Source organism: Halichoeres trimaculatus, unplaced genomic scaffold, assembly GCF_033239565.1.
Source record: "Halichoeres trimaculatus isolate MK-OKI-2021-1 unplaced genomic scaffold, fHalTri1.1 fHalTri1_scaffold_43, whole genome shotgun sequence".
NCBI classification, from domain to species: domain Eukaryota; kingdom Metazoa; phylum Chordata; class Actinopteri; order Labriformes; family Labridae; genus Halichoeres; species Halichoeres trimaculatus.
In genome coordinates, this window is record NW_027437221.1 from 199,490 (window position 1) to 211,864 (window position 12,375).

The 12,375-nt window shown below is 41.7% G+C and overlaps 1 long non-coding RNA gene across 2 annotated transcripts; it reads left to right on the forward strand.

The window, feature by feature from the left end:
• Positions 1–206: 206 nt before the first annotated feature.
• Positions 207–10,328, forward strand: LOC141786557 (uncharacterized). 2 transcript variants are annotated; one of them, XR_012597840.1, is made up of 6 exons: positions 207–270; positions 2,388–2,424; positions 2,751–2,788; positions 3,837–3,989; positions 4,076–4,168; positions 7,545–10,328. It is a non-coding gene; the product is annotated as an uncharacterized LOC141786557 (long non-coding RNA). The 2 variants fall into 2 exon arrangements; XR_012597841.1 differs by lacking the exon at positions 207–270 and adding an exon at positions 1,929–2,051.
• Positions 10,329–12,375: the final 2,047 nt, after the last annotated feature.

Below are 12,375 nucleotides of genomic sequence, written 5' to 3' on the forward strand. Positions count from 1 at the left end.
ACATTATATGGACTCAAAAAATCGTTTTCAGATTTAAACTATATTTTCAGGTTTGTACTTCTGACTGAATCAATATTTTTTATTTCGTTTCAATATGAGTTTGCAATTTGACATCAAAATGAAATGACTCATTCAATCAACCTGAACGGATCAGGTGTTGATCGTTTCGCGCATGCGTGTTCCGGAAAACGAAACCTGAGGATCTGACGGGAACGGTCGAGTCCATCTTCAGCCTCTGCAACTCCTGGGTGGAGGGAAACTTTGTTTCAGGTAATAAAAGACAAAAATGCGTTTTTAGACTGTGACATCAACCATGGTTTTATCACCCCGTTCATCTATTAAACCGCCCTTTGGGTCGTCTGCCATGGTATCACCAGGCTGTCTTGTTGAACTCAGCTTGCTAGCTTATAGCCCACGACAAATAAGCTATAATTTTTCGACAGTGCACGTTCAATCCCTGTTTAAATTACTGGTTAACTTAGGCTCAATCCCAAACCACCCCCTACACACTACCCCTTCACTACCGAGTGTCACTTCAAATGAAGTCACACTCCTGGCTGTGGAGGGCACTTCAATTGAAGGGGGAGGGTATAACCATTACCGGCAGGAATGGGAGGCCCTCTTCACTTCACCGGAACACGGAAAACCTCGTCGCCATGGAAACAGAAAGACGCTCCCCGTGAATGAATGTTACGTTGTGGCACAGATTGCGAGTCGCTATATCGCTGTCCAGGGTTGATAAGGTTGTATGTTTCCAAAATACGCTTAGATTGACACAGAGATAACAGTGAAACATGTGGATTTCATTGGGATAGGGCAGATACCTGCTCCCATGCCTACTGCGTGTGTGAAATGAGAATTATTGCCTGTTTGGAGCTGCACCGTCTGTCTCGTTTTCCTTCCTCTTTACAATCATACAATCGGAGGCCGTTTCAATGACAGGAGATATATTATACTCTTAATAATTTGAAGTGATCCCACATGTCTTTCAATGCTATCACCATCTGACATTTCCAGTTAAACAAATGAATTAATACTGCAAACTGCTCACATTTTAGGTGCCAGGGCTTAATGATCAAATCAAACGTCAGCATAGAGTAAGATTTGCTTGTTTCGTTTAATCTCTCTAAACCACGCTTCTTGTGAGTTTCTGTTAGTGTGATAGAGGTGTGGGGAACATATTTTACACATGTGGCACTTGTTTCCTCCTCTATTTCGCTGTTGCACTTCCTGTCAAAGTGAGCATCGATGCTGGCTCGCTGTTGAAGGGCTGAACAGTCCACTCCCCCTCCGCACTACGTGGTTTGGGATGGCCCTTAATGTGGCGGACCCTCCGCGAGAACGCGCAAAGGGAGGGTTAGTGTGTAGGGAGAGTGTGTAGGGGGCGGTTTGGGATTGGGCCTTGGTATGCATTTTTGAGTCGTTTCAAATGTTTGACGGCGTAACGTGTTAGTACTGTGAACGGGAGCCATGAGGGGTGTAGCGGTTTATAGAGTGACCGTGTTAACGAGTAACCTGTAGCCGAACGCGGGTTTTTCGCCGGCACACTGCTTGGTATGGACCTCGCCTCTATATTTAGTTATCTTTATTAATGAGAAAAATGAGAAAAAAAAATGAGAAAATGTACTTATTCCCATTTCTTTTTAAATGTAACATTAAAGGAGGAGGCAGCCACCAGATAATTTTCAACGCTGTTGTGACTGCAGCGCATTTGGCCGGAAGTCACTATTTATTACGGGCACTCTTTGATCCGAAACACCGGTGTATGCTCTACAGCAGGGATGTCCAACTCGTGCCATGGAGGGCCAAGAGGCTGCAGGTTTTCTTTCCAACCAAGAACTCCACCAGCTGATTCCACTGATTAGCCCCTGCTCTCTGCTTGAAGGTGAGGTACTCAATGGAATCAGCTGGTGGAGTTCTTGGTTGGAAAGAAAACCTGCAGCCTCTTGGCCCTCCATGGCACAAGTTGGACATTCCTGCTCTACAGCGTGAGCTCGTCAACCGTGAAGTACAAGTTTGGACGAGTTGAACAACACGTGGAGTGCCAGTAGGTGCGTGCAAATAAAACTACAGAGACTAACCCGCTTCTGGGTTATGTGTGTGTATGTTTATGGAGAGAGATTATGTGCGCGCTTGTAAGTGTCAGGATGGAGGCATTGTCCCTTTTCGATGACAATGCCAAAACTATCAGAGCTTTCTATCTTTATTAACTTGCCCATATTTTCGGGGTACTAGCTGTCTTCTAAAAAAAAAAAAGAAAAAAACAACAACTAAATAATCAATGATATTTTATGTAAGTGTGAAATAGCTCTTTTCCAAAGGTGTCTGTATGGCTTCAGCTAAAGTTAACTTACGTTTTTTTTTTTTTTTTTTAATTTATCTTGCAGTGCAACATCTGAAAAGCTTCCAGACTTGTCCATTGTGGTAAGTTAGTTGTTAATACCTTATAAAAATGTAATTTATCATTCACTGCCCAAATAATCGTTTGTCCAAAACTTACTATGGATAGTTTTACAGGGTCTTGCTAATTCTCACTAGGTTTGTATTTTACACAATGACTGCAGGATGTGCGCTTGAAATATACTATATTTTTGCATTTTATGTATTTACAATATATCCATTCTCAACATAAAGCCTAAACATATGTATAACCAGTTTACATTACATGTTAATGGTTCCCAATTTGTATCTAGCACCTACTAAGTGTGTTGGCTTATTAATAACAAGAGAATATTGTTTCCTTTTTCAAGGAAATTAGCTGCTCTGAGGCCTGTCCTCATAACTTGTGGTAAGTTCCTTCACAATATCATGAGAACATTTTTAATTAATTGGACACTTAATTTGACCCAATAATAGCACTGGCTCAAATGAAATCTGACAAATTGATTTGGCAGTTTCCAGGTCTATTCTATAAACTTAAGGTAATGAAGTCTTGTTTTATGTGTGATGACTGTGTGTTTGCTTAAAACTTTTGAATGTGCCGCTGTCTTTTCCAGGACCCTCTTGAAATAGAGATTTTTAATCTCAATTAGTTTTCGTGGTAGATAAAAAAATGTAAATATAAAACTTATGGCGTTGTTACCCCAACAAATTAAAAATATCTCTTGTTTTTTTCTCTTGTATTTCATGTTGCATCAGTTATCCATGCATGTGGAAATGTAAAGACTGTGACGACTCATTGTCAAGAAGATCTGAACTTCTGAAACACTATAAACTTTACCATCTGCATTATTGGCGGGGCCATCCTTACCCCTGTGTTTATTGGAAAGCTCTACTAACGCACCTAAGTAAATATCATCCTTCTCAACAATCATCACAGAAAGAAAGCTCATCAAAAAAGACAACATTCAATTAAAAATGTCCAATATGGCTATTAAGGTAATTTTAAAACAAATTCAATTTCAGGATAGGGTCAATCTTATTCCCTTGAACATGGAAAGTTAATTAAAAACTGGTCAATGTCCACATTATTTTCACACAGACATTTGTGCCTGCACAGGGCCCTTCATCTCCCACTCCGCTGTGATATAGTGAGCAGCTGTGTTGGCAACTTGGGGACTTTTTTTTTTTCTTTTCAAAAAAAGCAACTAGTGATTTTTATGTGAAATAATTCAACTTATTACTTTTTTCTTTTCAGGTTTGAATGTCACACCATCTTAAAAATACAGCCAGGACCATAATATACATGCTGGTGTCTACTTTATGTACAAATTTGTTGCTTTGCATCAATTTCATTGGTGATGTCCTTATTTTCAGGTGGTCAGCTGTGATTGTAGCTGTGAAAAATATATGTTTTCAAGCTTCATCTTGGATGCAGTTCTGTTTTTGTTTTATAGATCAATGCTGAGTTTATGAGAATAAAAACAGTTCCCTTGGGGACTAAGTTACTGGCACAGTTGGACCAGCACTCCAAACTATTGGAGGTTATCAGGCGGAAGGGGGGAGCTGTAAGACAGAAGATGTCTGGTGTCTTACAGCTTTTGGATGAGGTATCTATGAAGGGGTTTCTTGTCTGAGGAATGCTAAATATTTATTTTTTGTTTGTGATTGTACTGAATACCATTTTTTGAATCAGACTTTGGACATCAACACAAGAAGAGAGCCTATCTTCACATCTCTGATGATGTACCTGGGGGAACCTGTTGAGCATTTGATCAAAGAATATCAGGTAAGGGCATCTCACTCACATATAGGGAAGAGGTTTTAACCTTGAGTGCAAAAAGTTTTTTATACAGTATGTTTAGGTTTCATTAAAAATGGCTCTTGTGCATATATACACATGAATATATACAAGGTCTTTGATCTCTCAAGCCTCAGTGTTACAGTCATACTCAGTTTATGAGACTTGCTCATTATGCAAAAATGAAAGATTTGGACCGTAGCATGAATGGGCTATGACTGTAGAGGTGATATTTGTGATTTGAATAAATCATATTTTATTGTCATGGCTTGAACTCTAAGAACAAAAAGAACTCATAAGCAGATGTATCAAAAAACACCAGGCATAAGGAAAGATCTCAACAAAACACATTGTTAGCAAACTATGTTTATAGAGGGAGCACTGCACAGTGAAACAAAGGAACAAAATCTAGGACAGGGTTTGTACAGGTCCTTGAAATCCTTGAAAATGCTTATTTTTTCATGTTGTGTTTTCAAGGTTTGAAAGTACTTGATTTTCTATTCAAGTGCTTGAGAATGCTTGAATTTATAATCGTATATAACTCACTACTCAGCTTCCTAACTCAACAGATCGATCAAATAGAGAGAAATAAAATAAATTGTGGGGGAAAAAAAATGTTCCATCTGATGGGCTTGCGGGTTTAACATAACTGGTCTGTTTATATGTGCGTTGTGACGTCTCCCCCATGAGGATTGTTCCTTAAACAGCAAGCCGGGAGGCATGACCGTTGGCTGGAGAAAGAAAAATACAAATTTTGGATTAAATGTAGCGCAAATCCCCGTGCAGCATACTGCAGTGTATGTAAAAAGGAGATTGCAGTGGAAGCTATGGGCAAGTCGGCACTCGCCAGCCACGAGAGGTACCCTGGAAGCCCTACATGTTAAATAGCCAATTAGCCTGCTACCTGTTGAAGCTAACCACCTTTTTATGCTTCATGCTAGGCATGAGTGATGAAGGCAGTGTCCCATTTAACATAAAGGTAGTGTTGCCCGGGGGTGTTTGTCGGGGCAGGTTATAAAATAACTGCGGTCAGGCGGTGACAGGTTTTGTCTACAAATACCGGGTCGTGCCTGGTCTGAGCATACGGCCGCGGCGGAGTGGGAGGCTCGCCCTGTACATACGAAGGAACGAAACGGCGTTTCTCATTGAGACCCGGCACAGATGAACAACGGTCATGTGATAACCTGCCGGTTAGATGGCTTGTTTGTGCTAAAGCCGCGCTACCGGCTTGGTTTATTATAAGCGTCTGAGATGTGGCTATCTTACTCATTGTTTGAGAATAAGAAAAACCATAGAACTGGATACAAAAAAAGTAGGGCTGGGTTAAAAAAAAATCGATTCTCAAAAATAAAAACGATCCTCATCTTCAAAATTTGACATCGATCGATCTTTTAATCAAAAGAAAATATTCCCTTTCTTGGCCGGATTTCAGTTTTGGACTGCAGGTGCTCCACACAGAATATTCCGTTCCTGCAAGTCAGTGTGGGATATATAGTCATACCCTATCTGTGTATAACTGACAGCGAGTTTTTGTAGGGTTATATGAAGTAGATATCTGCCCAAGATGCATCTGGATCAGCGCGTCTCCTCACGCTCTCCTTCATTAGGAGATCACAACTTTGGCATGCAGCAGTCTTAGCGTAACAGATTTTACTTAGCATTAGTTATGTTTGATCAGAACTGCAGAGAGACAGCGTCAAACCACCTGTTTCAGTGTTTTTGTCCTGCTGCAACATGACGTCTGTGTCAGATTATGAGAAAACGCTGTCAATCATCCTCCTCATCAGCTGACGCTTGCGCGAGCTACTGCTAATGTGCTCGCGCTAAATGATAAGCTCCATGTGTTGAACGCTGGTGTTTTTAACGGGTGGTTGTTTGTTACAAGGTGTTCAGATTAATTCTGAAGGTCTGGACAGGAGATATGACTTCACTGTTTGTCTTCAGACTGATCCACTGAGAGCTGTCAGCTGCTTCATTAACATACACGGTGTTGGGAAGGGTGCGTTTAATTTGTTCTCCCAGTCTGCCCTGTTTGTGGACCATCTACTGTGGAGGGATGTTGTTTTCACAAAGGAGGGAGCTGCATTAAAAAAATTGTTGTAATATAATAAATATAATATAAATCCTCATAATACTCCTAATACTCTTAGTTTAAAAGATAATGATACCAGTTTCGTCAGCAAGTGATGAGAATCAGTTCTTTGAGAAGTAGTAAAAAGACAAGAATCAGGAAAAAAATGTTTTTTTTTGTAAATACGAGTCTTCTCTGTGAAGTTGTGAACAAATGTGCTGTTCAACACAATGAAATTGCTGTTTTGTGTGCGCATCAATTTCTTAACATTATGAAATTAACAACCGCTCACAGTACTTGAAAAGTTTGAAAATTGACCTTGAAGCTCCTTGAAAAGTACTTGAATTTGACCATGAAAAATCTGTATGAACCCTGCTAGGAACAAAATCTGGCAACAAGACAAGGGAAGACATAAGGGTTAAGGCAATGAGGTGATTGGGAGTGAGGAGACGGCTGGGGAAGCACAATCAGGGATCAGGTGTGGCAGTGCCAGGCAGGAAACAAAATCTACAGAAATAAGAAAAGACTTGTGAACTTTCAAAATAAAACTTAACACTTTAACAAGACATGAAACAAGAACAAAAGGGGGAACTTGACTGAAGAAAAAGCAGGATGATGACTGATGAATTAAAATACCTGGAGATGAAAGGCAAAAAGTTGCACACATTTTTACCTCCGCCAAGGAGGTTATGTTTTTGGGAGAGTCTGTCCGTCTGTCTGTGAGTCTGTGAACAAAATAACTCAAGAAGTTATGGATGGATCTTGATGAAGTTTTCAGGAAATGTTCAGCATGGAAAAAAGGAAGAACTGATTCGATTTTGGTGTTGATCCGGATCAGCGTCTGGCCACTATGACGAAAATGTGATTTTTGTGAATAACTACTGATATAAAATAGATATCATTATGAATCCGTTTGCTAATGGAGTGTTTTTATGGTCAAGGAATCTAAATATGTACATCAAATAAAGGTAGGAGTAATATTTATAGTAAAAATCATAATATGGTCGAGGACTGTGGTGCTGGCAGAGGTATGTGCTCTCTGAGTGCTTTTCTAGTTAGTGCTGCAACTTTTCTGAAGGTGAATCTTGCATCTCGTACCACAATGTGCTCTATGGTGCACAAGAGAAAATTGTGCTTGGGTCATTTGACTGATCACTGTAAATACAGTGCATACCACTACAGTGGATACCACATTCATTTTAAGTTAAATCTTGGTATAAAAGTGACCACTGTAGCCATTTATAAAATGGGAACACATTAGAATCTTTGAATGTTTTTTTTTTTTTTTGGCAGGATATTCCAGAAAATTAGGCTGAAAAGCTGAAGCAGACTACCATGGCCATCTTGATCACAGGATGGGAGAGTCCACTCCACCCAGCCAAAGACATCAAGATAATCATTGAAGGAACAGAGGTTGTCAATAATTTGCCCTCAGTTGCAGCAGCTTTTACCATGATCTTCAGGCTCATGTACACACTTAATCTGAAGTATCCAAAGAAATTGGAATCCACCTTTGAGTTTTTGCAAAAAGTCTTGATGGATCTTGATTGCAAAAAGATGAGCCCGAGAGTTGACAAAAACTGTGCAGCCAGCTGTACAGCTCAGACTAGGCTAAGTTTAGTTGCACTGACTCACTACATTGTTTTGTTTCTACTGGTGGTTTAATTTTGTGTAGATCTATTTCCAGTTGAAAATTCAAGCAGTTCAAAGTACGAGGGGTTGATGCTGGAGGTTCCAGTCACATTACAAGACAAGACAAGACAAGACAAGACATACTTTATTAATCCCCGGAGGGAAATTCAAGTTGTTTTGGCACTCTTCCAAGCAAAGAATTGTACACTCTGATGGCTGCAGGGAGGAATGATCTTCGGTACCTCTCGGTCCTGCAGCGCACAGAGGTAAGACGTCCAGAACTGCTGCTGATCCTCTGGACTATGATGTTGTGAAGTGGGTGATCAGAGTGACGGATGATGGCCTCCACTTTCTTCTGTGTATACCTTTCCACCACAGCCTCCAGTGAGTCCAAACTGGATCCAACCACGGAGCTAGCTCTCTTCACCAGTTTTTCCAGTCGCCTCTTGTCCTTCTGCTTTAAACTATTTCCCCAGCAGACTGCACCATAAAACAAAGCACTGGCTACCACGGACTGATAAAACATCTGCAGCAGCTTTCCACAGACATCAATTGATCTGAGCTTCCTTAAGAAAAAGAGACGGCTCTGCCCCTTCTTAAAGAGTGCATCTGTATTAAGGGACCAGTCCAACTTGTTGTCCAGATGTACACCAAGATATTTGTAGGTTGACACCACCTCCACGTCCACCCCATGGATGTTAACTGGCTGATGGCAGAGCCCAGACTTTCGGAAATCCACAATCATTTCCTTTGTTTTTGAGGTGTTCAGTAGGAGACAATTTCTATGACTCCAGTCACAGAAAGCTTTTATCAGATCCCTGTATTCAGATTCCTGTCCATTTTGGATACACGCCACAATAGCAGTGTCATCTGAGTATTTTTGGATGTGGCAGGACTCAGAGTTGTATTTGAAGTCTGCAGTATAAAGTGTGAATAGGAATGGAGCCAGAACAGTTCCTTGTGGAGCCCCCGTGCTGCTCATGACCGTCCCAGAGACGCAGTTTCCCAACCTGACAAACTGTGGCCTCTCTGTGAGATAGTCTGTGATCCAGGAGACAAAGGATGGGTTCACTCCTATGTCTTTGAGCTTATCTCTCAATAACATGGGCTTGATGGTGTTAAATGCACTTGAAAAATCAAAGAACATAATTCTTACATAGGTGCCAGGTTCTTCTAGATAGCACAGGGCACGGTGGAGCATGTATATAACTGCATCATCCACTCCAATATGATTTCTATATGCAAACTGCAGAGGTTCTAGTGTGTCTTTGACCTCAAGTCTCAACAGACGTAAAAGCAGCCTCTCAAAGGTTTTCATAACATGTGAGGTGAGGGCAACTGGTCTGTAGTCGTTAAGTTCAGCTGGGCATTTGAGTTTTGGTACCGGCACAATACAAGATGTTTTCCACAGAGCCGGGACCTGACCCAACTGTAGACTCAGGTTGAAGTTCCTCTGAAGGGGTTCACACAATTGGGCAGCACAGTCCTTAAGCAGTCTTGGACACACACCATCTGGACCAGCAGCCTTCCCTGAGCACAGTCTTCCTAACTCTAACCTCACTCCTAAAGCTGTGACAGACGGTGACGGTGGAAGAGGCACAGGTGTAAGAGGGGATGTAGCAGGAGTGGTGGAGAGACACAGATGTGTAGAAGGAGCAGCAGTAGAAGAGGAAGTGGTCGCTGTGTCAAACTTGTTGAAGAACTGGTTGAATTCATTAGCACGTTCAACATCACCCACAATTGGCTGCCTTGTCTTTGTGTTATAGCCAGAGATGTTGTTGATTCCTCTCCACACCTCCCGCATGTTATTATTTTGTAGTTTTCTCTCAATGTTCTTTTTATATTTCACCTTAGCCTCCCTTAATCTCCTCTTCAGCACTTTTTGCACCAGTTTGAGCCGTTCTTTGTCGCCATCTCTAAAGGCTTCCTTTTTCTGATTGAGGATATCCTTGATGTCACTTGTGATCCAGGGTTTGTTATTGGGGAAACGGAGTACAGTCTTTGATGGTATGATATTGTCTTTACAGAAGTTGATGTATTCAGTAAAACAGTCAACCTGTTTATCAATATCTATACTATTTTCATCTGTTTCTAACAATACATTCCAGTCTGTGCACTCAAAGCAGTCTCTCAGAGCCTCACTGGCCTCAGGTGTCCATTTTCTAACTGTTACAGTAGTTGCATGCTGCCTCAATAAGCAGGATCTGTAACAAGACTGAAGTAAAACCAGATTGTGATCCGACCTGCCCAGTGGTGGTAATGCAGTGGCACTGTATGCATCTTTGACGTTGGCATATAGAAGATCAAGTGTTCTGTTCACTCTGGTTGGGCAATTAACAAACTGTTTAAATCCAGTGAGATAAGAGGAGAGGCTAACATGGTTAAAGTCTCCAGATATTATTATGAGAGCCTCAGGATGTTGAGTCTGTAGCCTGGCAACAGTTTCTTGGATAACATCACATGGAACTTCAGCAGTTGCTTTGGGTAAGATAAGATAAGATAAGATAAGTCATACTTTATTAATCCCCGGAGGGAAATTCAAGTTGTTTGGGCACTCTTCCAAGCAGAGAATTGTACACTCTGATGGCTGCAGGGAGGAATGATCTTCGGAACCTCTCGGTCCTGCAGCGCACAGAGGTAAGGCGTCCCCTGCTGCTGATCCTCTGGACTATGATGTTGTGAAGTGGGTGATCAGAGTGACGGATAATGGCCTCCACTTTCTTCTGTGTATACCTTTCCACCACAGCCTCCAGTGAGTCCAAACTGGATCCAACCACAGAGCTAGCTCTCTTCACCAGTTTTTCCAGTCGCCTCTTGTCCTTCTGCTTTAAACTATTTCCCCAGCAGACTGCACCATAAAACAAAGCACTGGCTACCACGGACTGATAAAACATCTGCAGCAGCTTTCCACAGACATCAATTGATCTGAGCTTCCTTAAGAAAAAGAGACGGCTCTGCCCCTTCTTAAAGAGTGCATCTGTATTAAGGGACCAGTCCAACTTGTTGTCCAGATGTACACCAAGATATTTGTAGGTTGACACCACCTCCACGTCCACCCCATGGATGTTAACTGGCTGATGGCAGAGCCCAGACTTTCGGAAATCCACAATCATTTCCTTTGTTTTTGAGGTGTTCAGTAGGAGACAATTTCTATGACTCCAGTCACAGAAAGCTTTTATTAGATCCCTGTATTCAGATTCCTGTCCATTTTGGATACACGCCACAATAGCAGTGTCATCGGAGTATTTTTGGATGTGGCAGGACTCAGAGTTGTATTTGAAGTCTGCAGTATAAAGTGTGAATAGGAATGGAGCCAGAACAGTTCCTTGTGGAGCCCCCGTGCTGCTCATGACCGTCCCAGAGACGCAGTTTCCCAACCTGACAAACTGTGGCCTCTCTGTGAGATAGTCTGTGATCCAGGAGACAAAGGATGGGTTCACTCCTATGTCTTTGAGCTTATCTCTCAATATCATGGGCTGGATGGTGTTAAATGCACTTGAAAAATCAAAGAACATAATTCTTACATAGGTGCCAGGTTCTTCTAGATAGCACAGGGCACGGTGGAGCATGTATGTAACTGCATCATCCACTCCAATATGATTTCTATATGCAAACTGCAGAGGTTCTAGTGTGTCTTTGACCTCAAGTCTCAACAGACGTAAAAGCAGCCTCTCAAAGGTTTTCATAACATGTGAGGTGAGGGCAACTGGTCTGTAGTCGTTAAGTTCAGCTGGGCATTTCAGTTTTGGTACCGGCACAATACAAGATGTTTTCCACAGAGCCGGGACCTGACCCAACTGTAGACTCAGGTTGAAGATCCTCTGAAGGGGTTCACACAATTGGGCAGCACAGTCCTTAAGCAGTCTTGGACACACACCATCTGGACCAGCAGCCTTCCCTGAGCACAGTCTTCCTAACTCTAACCTCACTCCTAAAGCTGTGACAGACGGTGACGGTTGAAGAGGCACAGGTGTAAGAGGGGATGTAGCAGGAGTGGTGGAGAGACACAGATGTGTAGAAGGAGCAGCAGTAGAAGAGGAAGTGGTCGCTGTGTCAAACTTGTTGAAGAACTGGTTGAATTCATTAGCACGTTCAACATCACCCACAATTGGCTGCCTTGTCTTTGTGTTATATCCAGAGATGTTGTTGATTCCTCTCCACACCTCCCGCATGTTATTATTTTGTAGTTGTCTCTCAATTTTCTTTTTATATTTCACCTTAGCCTCCCTTAATCTCCTCTTCAGCACTTTTTGCACCAGTTTGAGCCGTTCTTTGTCGCCATCTCTAAAGGCTTCCTTTTTCTGATTGAGGATATCCTTGATGTCACTTGTGATCCAGGGTTTGTTATTGGGGAAACGGAGTACAGTCTTTGATGGTATGATATTGTCTTTACAGAAGTTGATGTATTCAGTAAAACAGTCAACCTGTTTATCAATATCTATACTATTTTTATCTGTTTCTAACAATACATTCCAGTCTGTGCACTCAAAGC